The sequence below is a fragment of the Falco naumanni genome, chromosome 13 (genome assembly GCF_017639655.2).
Source record: "Falco naumanni isolate bFalNau1 chromosome 13, bFalNau1.pat, whole genome shotgun sequence".
NCBI lineage: Eukaryota > Metazoa > Chordata > Aves > Falconiformes > Falconidae > Falco > Falco naumanni.
The window spans coordinates 24,606,062-24,614,632 of NC_054066.1; the positions used below are offsets into that span (position 1 = coordinate 24,606,062).

The 8,571-nt window shown below is 44.5% G+C and overlaps 1 long non-coding RNA gene across 3 annotated transcripts; it reads left to right on the top strand.

The window, feature by feature from the left end:
* Nucleotides 1–125: 125 nt before the first annotated feature.
* Nucleotides 126–5,533, top strand: LOC121096573. 3 transcript variants are annotated; one of them, XR_005830594.1, is made up of 4 exons: nucleotides 126–269; nucleotides 606–1,696; nucleotides 2,577–2,697; nucleotides 2,824–5,533. It is a non-coding gene; the product is annotated as an uncharacterized LOC121096573 (long non-coding RNA). The 3 variants fall into 3 exon arrangements; XR_005830593.1 differs by lacking the exon at nucleotides 2,824–5,533 and having other exon boundaries at nucleotides 148–269; nucleotides 2,577–2,781; XR_005830595.1 differs by lacking the exon at nucleotides 2,824–5,533 and having other exon boundaries at nucleotides 148–269; nucleotides 606–1,669; nucleotides 2,577–2,781.
* The last annotated feature ends 3,038 nt before the right edge of the window (nucleotides 5,534–8,571 follow it).

Below are 8,571 nucleotides of genomic sequence, written 5' to 3' on the forward strand. Positions count from 1 at the left end.
ACGGGCTGGGCTGGGCTCGCCGCGCCGTCGGGTGGGGCCTGCCCGCTCCGCACCGCACCGCACGCACCCGGCCGCTCGGCTCCCGCCGCCTGCGGGCTGCGGCCGGCCCTGCCTCTCGGGGCCGGGGCCGCCCTGAGGAAAAGCGCTGGGGGCGGCGCGGGCCGGGGGGAGCGGGGCGCCGCGGGTCACCGGAGCGGCGAGGGCCGGGCGGCGCGGCCCTCCGGGGCCACCGAAGCCAGCACACAGGGGGCGGGTGGCCGCTTTCTGTGGTAACCGTGTGGCACAGGGGGCGAAAGGCTGCGGGGGCTGAGGGCGGCTCGGCGGCAGGGGCCGCGGCTCTCGGGGCAGGGGCCGTGGCCTCCGGTGCCGGGCACGGCGGTGGGCGTGCGGCCGTGCCGTGCGGAGGCCGGTGTGTGCCCCCCGGCGTGCGCTCGCCCCCCGCGCTGGCTCTGGGACTCGGCCCCGCTGGGGAACACGCGCCGGTCGCAGACACAGAGGTGTTGGGGCAGGAGCGGGGATGCCGGTCCCCTCCCAGCGATGGCCCTGCAACCACCCAGCAGAAAAACTGGAAAAACTCAATTTCTGTTTCTTTTCTGGTCTGACAGGTGGAAGAGCTCTCAGCACCGATCTCCTGTCCCTGCCCACGGAGCCCTCCGTGGGGAAGTGCCTGGCTTCCCTTGGGGCACGGTCAATGCACAATTCCCTGGATTTTGAGGCTTCCACATGGACGTTACCCTTCCGTACTGCCGTACCGAACGCAGCATGCCTCTAAACATGAGACAGTTCACCTTCTTCGGCATAGCTCTGCTTTTATCCTTGATTAAGCCATCGAATCAGTACTCCAGGAGTCAGCTAGTGGTGTATTTGCAACACAGTTCAAACTTTTAACATCATGTAATGGTTTTGTAGAACGCTTCTGGTTTTGAAATACAACACAAGATTGTAAAAACCCCTCAATACTGTGTATTTAGTCTCTTCCACAAGGGAACTTAATATTTAACTGGCAACTGCATTCTGGTAATGATACAGTTAAAGGGCTATAAATAAATATTGACTGTGAATGCTACCCTGGCAAAAAGATTTTTCACAAGTGGGTCTCTCAATTCTTCCTCAGAGATTCTCAATAATTACAAAAAGTTTAGGAGAGAGGTTAGCAAATACCCATTATTTGTTTAAAAATAATGATGAATTAAAACAGGTAATCCTGGAAATAAATATAAAACCTTATAAGTGGGTTGGCTTTTCAGCTTGGCCATCCTGTAGCAATCTACTTAATAAAATTTAAAGATTCACGGTAACAGTACTTCACCTCTTCCAGATCAAAGTACTAATTTAGTTTTCCATTTGTTGTTTTAATTCCCATTTACTGGCATGTGTAGGACAGCTGCACATCCCACCGGAGGAATGGCTTGCTGAGGGACCCGGACGGTGCTTCTTAAGTTAATTGGCAGTGGTTTCCTGATCACTGCATGTACACAATGTAGCTGTAATACTATGACATCTTTATTTTTTCCCTTTTATGTTTTTGGTAATTCAGCATTAAATGTAATGAGAGGCTTGGAAGCCTGTGACTTCCATGCTGCAGCACCTGCCCTGTGCCCAGGACGGCCACTCCTCTGCCTCCACAGGATGCTCATCTGAACTAGCTTACTGAGCAGGAGTTGCTAGTGTGAGTCTCTAGATGATCTGGGAAAAGGTAGTGTCTAACATCCTTCCTTTCCCAAAAATTAGGTACTGGCAAGAATAAATGAAATCTTTTAGATAATTCCTGCAGATCAGATTGCCTGAAACTTGGGCAGAACTCTGGGACCTAATGAGGAGAGCTAAACCCTTTGGGAGATTTTTGGGTTTGTTGATGATCGGTAATATATTCTGAAAAAATGTGAGAGCTTAAAGTAATCTGAGGCAGCATTCACACTGGCAATATTTTCTTACCCAAACAGTACTTACTAGGTCTGTTAGACAAGTTGCAATGTAATGAGAAAATGTTTACACCTGAGATGGGTATTGTACATTCTGAGCACCCAGTCCATGGTGTGGACCCACTCAGAAGTATCTGAGTGGTGATGATCTCACAAATTTTCTTCTTAGTTCCAATCCCAAGTAAAGCAACAGAAGTGATTTTCCCAGTGGTAGCTAATGAATTGTTTTTATGGTATCTTTCTGATGTTTTTGTTTCTGATCATGTCTGTCTTTACGACTGCAGAAACTACTGTACTGGCCTATGTGGGGAGATACCTGGTTGGTAGAAATGAACAACCAGGAGGGAATGGGGACAGTTCAGACATTTTTTCTGCAGATAAAAATCCTGATGAGCATGTGGCTTCCAGAGCATGCAGCACAGTACGTCAGCTCCATGCTCAGCGAGCCTTTCGAGCAGGCTCCTCAGCATGGCCCGTAGGAGCACTGTGCCGCCCAAGTTACATCCTGACTTAATGCTGAGACACTTGGCTTCCCTTTCCCTCCACCAAGGCCCTCTGTGGCAGTTGTTTGAAAGTTTGCTTACTACTTACTGATTGCTCTCAGGTGATTCTTTTCTGCTCCTGATTGCCACATCTCATCTTCCTGTTTGTCAGAGAAATGATACCGCAAGATGGGATGCCCTGCTGCGCTAGAAGCTGCTTACATCGAGTACGGGATAAGGGCAGGACTTCTTTAGCATCAACTCCGCTTGCAGCTTCGCAGGAAAACTTGCAGGTACTTGACAAATACCATACCCTGTTAATAATGGCTCGAGCCCATCCTGCTTGATTAAAGAGGCTGCATTTATATTCATGTGCAGCAATAGAAAGGTTTAAGGAATTAATTTATATTTGCATGCAGGCAGCTGAATGTGAAAATAAGACAGGAGACCGCCTCGTCCAGGAGAAGGGTGCATGTAATGATACATCAAACCTCTTGCAAAAGCTGTTTGTGTTTTCTTCAGATGATGAGGTTGTCCTTCTGTGTCCCCTGTAGTCAGAAGATATTTGCATAGGTGCTTCCTTCTGCTTTCAAGACTGTGTCCTGCTGCTGGTGGCTCATATTTTGGGTTCTGTTAATTGTAAGGGTAGGACTTTAAGACAAAGGGGAAAGGAACAAGTACTCCAACTCTAACTTCAAATCTAATTTGTTCAGTTTCTGAAAGAAACAGAGTGACTGAACAAAGTTTGTGTCCTCATAGAGTGGGGATTGGTTTCTATACCTTCTCCCTTCTGTGACGAAGCTCAGCACCGCGGCCCCACGGTTCACTGCGGCTTTTGAAGTCACTTACAAAGACCAGTGGGGAGTAGGAGAGTTTCTGCATGTTCCTTCTGCTTCATCCTCAGTGCTGCCTGATTTAGGGCCTTCAGACAGTTCCCTTCAGACAGGGGTAGGTGTAGATAGCAAATGCAACTTCTTTACCATTACTTGAAGGATTCTAGGGGGTGCTTTGTGTGTAGTTAGAACAGAATCTTTTACTTTTCCCCAGTTTTTCCTGCTTGGGACGTGTTGTGCTTCAAAAGCTAGTTGTAATCTGCCCCTTCATTCAGTTGAGCAGAAGGAATAAGTTTAAACCCCACCTCTGTGTATTTCAAGAAATCTTACCTTGACATTTTGGGCACCTCAAGCCACGTGGGAGCAAGACAGGGAGATCAAATGCATATTTATGCAGTTTGATGTCATGTGTGGGGAAAGCTATACGCTGCAAGGTAACCTCCTGGGAAAATTGTTATGAGAAATCAATATCCTGAGCAGCCAGGAGCTGGGCATGGCTCAGTTTGGAGACAAATGGACATAACAGCCGTGAGCAGAGCTGGCAGAGGGCTGCGGCGAGCGCAGAACATTGTCTCTGGAATGTATTTGTATGTAGAGACGAGTGCCAATCTGACACAGCCTCGCCTGTATCCTTCCCTTTTGCCTGGGTATACCTTTAACTGGGTGTTGCCTGGCTGAGCATGTTTAATGCCCTATTAGATTTTATGCCTTGTCAGCATGGGATCAGCAACTGGAGTTTTGCAATGGCTGATGAGCAAGCAGTTGTGCAGTTGCTGTTCCTGAAAGGCTGCATGTCTCAGAAAAAAACAGTATGGTGTTTATGAAGACTTTAAATTTTCAATAAAATACTTGACCAGTGTCCCATTTACAAGATGTTTCCATTTACGTTTCAGGAATCTTTTAAAAGCACAGATTATGTGCATTTGGATCTTGATTTGCATCATTTGAGGTGCTCATCTTAAAAGTAACAGGTTTGTTCATAGGAAGTTCTTGTTGAGAAAAAACTATTTCCATTGTAATTTTAATTCGAAGGCATCTTGTTACAGAACTGTAACACTGCTTGTTCAATGAAAATCTAGTACATGCAGCATGTAGTTGATGTCAGCCTTGTAGTAGCGTTTCCTTGATTTCTGTAACTGCAGCATGCTTTCACCGTACAAGGTGTAACCTTTCCTGGTGCTCATGATGATGATGATGCAGGGGTATTTTTATTTTTTATTTTTCTATTGGCTTGTCTTCAACACAAAGAATTTTTCAGGGAACTAGAAGAAAGATGGGAAGAGCAAGGCTCTGAAAACTGTGTTGTATGAACCAGCAGTTTATAAGATCTGATACATGGCTCACTGGTCACTGTGACAAGAAAGTAAAATTGTTAAGACTGAAGCCAACATGGGGTGCAAGGGGTGATGCTACTGTCATTCTTTTGTTGTTTGTGAGCAACACAGAGTGAGTAATCTTCTGTAACCTTTTAGAATATTGCTGCCTCCTGGTAGATTTCAATTTTAAACAAATTCTATAGTGGCACTTCTATTTAAAAGGAAGCTAAAAAGCAGTGAAGTGTAATTTCAGTCCCACCCTCAGTCTGAAGAATTCAAAACTACATCTTCTTATTCCCAACAAACAGCTTTTCTTAATTATTAGTGGAAGATTCATATGCCAGAAAGAGAAAATAAGAATTTACTGTTAAGGCTAGTGAGAGTCACCCGGGACTCTTCTCTGCGTTTCATTTACTGACTAGTAAAGGTAAACTGCCAGAGGGCCTCATAAGCACTGATATCCTTTACTGGATCCAGGCTACGGAGTACTTTATGGGATCATAAGCTTAGCCTTTTCTGTGTTTGGTTTATGTTTTACATGATGAGGATTAATGGTGGTTACCACCTGTAGAGTATGCTTTGATCTATATCTAAAGCATGATCTGTGTTTACTGAGTAGATAGCGCTGTCTTTACTTTAACTTGCACTGAAACCATTTGCCTAAAGCTGTTACTAACTCTAAACTAATTCCTCTCTCAAAAGTCTTTTATTATAAACCAAGTATGTTTCTGAGTGATCATTATTTTCACATTAAAAAAAAAAATACAAACCACAAAAATGCATGGCAAAACGAGTGCCTGCTGTGTCAGCCAGTAAGTAATGGACTCTTTGTGGACACAAAAAGTAAATGTTCCTTTTGTTTTCCTGCACCTGTTGCTGTATTACAAATAAAATCATCCAATGTTTTATTAAATAAAATGAAAAGCCTTAATAAAATTGTACCAGCCATTACCAGGAAGTCTATTGAAAACATTCAGCAGCTGCTTCAGTCTCAGTTCACTCACACTGATAGGATTGTTTCGTCCTTCTGCTCTAAGTGAAAAAGCTGCAGTGCCGTGTCGGTGTGCAGCAGAGCCTGGGACCGTTTCATACCACTCTCCAACTCCCTTTGAAGTATTTGATTAGAATCAATAATAAATCATGCTCAGCAGTTAAGTGCCTGTGACTTACAAAAGTTTGTTGGAAGTGAGTGTCCCGCGTCTTACATCTAAGTGTTTTGCAAACATCAGCTTACATACCCTTACAGCATAGTGGTAAAGCAGGTAAAGATCTACTGTGTTATTCTGACTTTACAGAGGGGGATTAATCAGAGAGGTTAAGACTCAAATCAGTCAACCTTTTTCATTAGATAAAATGCCCAGGTAGCCTGAGGAATCCTCTGGAGTGAGCTGGGGGTCAGCCTCACTCAATACAGTTAACCATCACCACTCTTTCTCTAAAGGTCCCTAACAGAACTGACCTGTATCTTCTGTATTTAAAAGTCAACGCATCTGTCGCATGGCTGTGTTGGCAAGTAGGTGGAGACTTTCACAGAACAGGCTGTAGTTCCTAACAAGAGTTGGCTAATTTGAAAGAAAAGGTAACCCTAGCAATAATCTCCATTCTAAATGCTGAACAGTAGGTCTTATGTTAAAACCACTAAGGAGCTGCATATTGGAAAATGTTTGAGAAATGCTATTTTTACCAGAAAGTCTAACCAAAAATTTTGTTCAAACTTGGATGATTCCAACGTTTCTAGGTTTGGTTTTAAAAATGTATGAGAAGTAGTTGGATGAAATGTCAGCCCAGCAGTAAGTGATACAGCCCTCCCTTCCCACAACAGGGAGGAGGTGAACAGCGAGGCCGATGGGCAGGAGGTGCAGCCTGGGGACCTGGGGACAGCAGTCCCTCGGGATCCCCTGCTGGGACGCGTCTTCCTGGCCACCCAGCGTGAGCGGAGGAATTACCCACAGAGTCTGTCTCCTGCCTTGTTCTTGTGATGTTACCAATGTGTGAATCTACTCTGCATTTATCCCAGTGCAACTCCATGCAGAATTTAGACTCAAATACAAGGAAATAAGGCAAATACAAGCTTTCTAGAACTCATAGTAGTATGTATAGGATCTATATGTATAAAAGTTTCTCATCCAAAAAGTTGATCTAAAACTGTGCGCTGCAGCATGCCTCATGCAGGAGTTGGTGGCTGGCTTTGGCATTCCTCGTTTGGCCTGGCATGGATAAAGCCACACCAGGGATACCGCTAGCTCGTAGCATCCTCTGCCTGCTCTGCTTTGCTTTGCTTTATTTCACAGCCAGGATTTTTGAGCCCGTCCTACTGGTGTTTTCAGCTCGAGATGGCCCTGCTCTCCTTCTCTCTTCAGGCACTAACCTGAGGAGGAGGAGGAGTAAAAGAGGGAAGTGAATCTGGAAGTTAAAAGGACTCAGCTCCCCCTTCATCAGTAAGTCAAGGGCTTGGTGGTCCTGGGTTAACAGTTGGACTTGATAACCTCAAAGGTCTTTTCCAATCTAATTGATTCTGTTATTCTATGATCCACAGTCAGGCCCACAGGGACCAAGAGCTCATTCAGACTCTGGAACACCCAGCGATGGGGAAGCCGGTTTTCTGTCCTCACTGTGGCATTTCCAGGGAGAACAGTAGTTACTGATACTTAACTTTTCCACTGTGGTATTTTTCCTCCAGGCGGTTTTTAGGTGGCTTGAGGGTTTTTTTTGGTTTTGGTTGGTTTTGGTTTTTTTTTTGTAAATTGCTTAGGTTTGCGGCTGGAGTATGTAATCTGTGGCACAGGGATAGCACAGGGTAAGCAGCTCAGCAACTGCATGAGGGAGGGCAAGGGCAGGACACAGCAGCAGGAAGACGGGAAGGGTTTACTCTGTAAACTGGGCTCTCTTGAAATCAATCTGCTAACAAATCCAAGAGGGATTCTGACAGGGACTTCCAACGGCTGCCAGTAAAACAACTGCAGCTGGAAGAGGATGTTTCTTTGTTGCCCGGTGCTTTAGGTGCCAACTGTGAGGTTTGAATATTACTTTGCTGTCCTTGTGACCCTGTTAGAAAGGAACTATATGCTCAGAGGAGCGGGAGAGCAGCTCTGCAAGGCTCTTGCAGCCAAGTGCCACAGAGAGAACTGCAGGTGGTTGTAGGAAGGAAAATGAGGGGCTACGCCAGGCAGGTCTATTTTCCACATTTCCTCAGTTAATGTTTACATTGTCTATATCTGATGTTTGCATAAGGCAGGTGCTTCTGCCAGCCCTTCTCCTGATCTAACACAAGGAGGGCAAGTCCTGGTTAAAGTGTAATTTAAAAGTTGATTGAGGAGCCTCCTCAATTTTTCTTTATCTGCCCTTTATGCTGTATGACACTCTGTGAACACCATCCGGTATTATTTCAAACAGAAACTGAAACAGGCTTAAATGAGTAAAAAAATATCTCCTATAAAATGAATGTATTTTAAAAACCCCAGAAAAATCTGCTATATGATATACAGCAGGTGAAAGCAAATGCTCCCCCCATGACACTGCTACGAAGGTACTTTTGCTATTTGAAAATTGCTAATAGTCACAAGAACCCCACCGGTGCTGTTAATGTTTCTACAGATAAAGAAATATGGAAGTTTGTCAAAGAGTAATTTTTAATTATTTCTTGCTAGAGAAAGAGCTGCCTTTGTTTAAGGATCCCAGAACACCACAAGTGAGCTGAGGTTATCGTATCCATGCCAGAGCAGAGCATACTTGGGTGTAACATCTCTGCTAAATACCGATCTGCGTTAAATACTCATTCATGTTTTACCAGTAATTATTTAATTCCAAAAAAAGTTAGGAATAATCATATTTTCTTGCTAAGAAAATAATCAGATAATTATATTGGGTACATAAAACACTGGGAAAAATATCAGTGAGACCACTGTGAAATTTTATTGCAGGAAGGATATTTTTATAGAGTTGTTAAATAACTTTCCACTGAATATATATGTATATGCTGGTTCCCATAAGGTCACTCTAGTCTCTGGTAGTTAAAAGT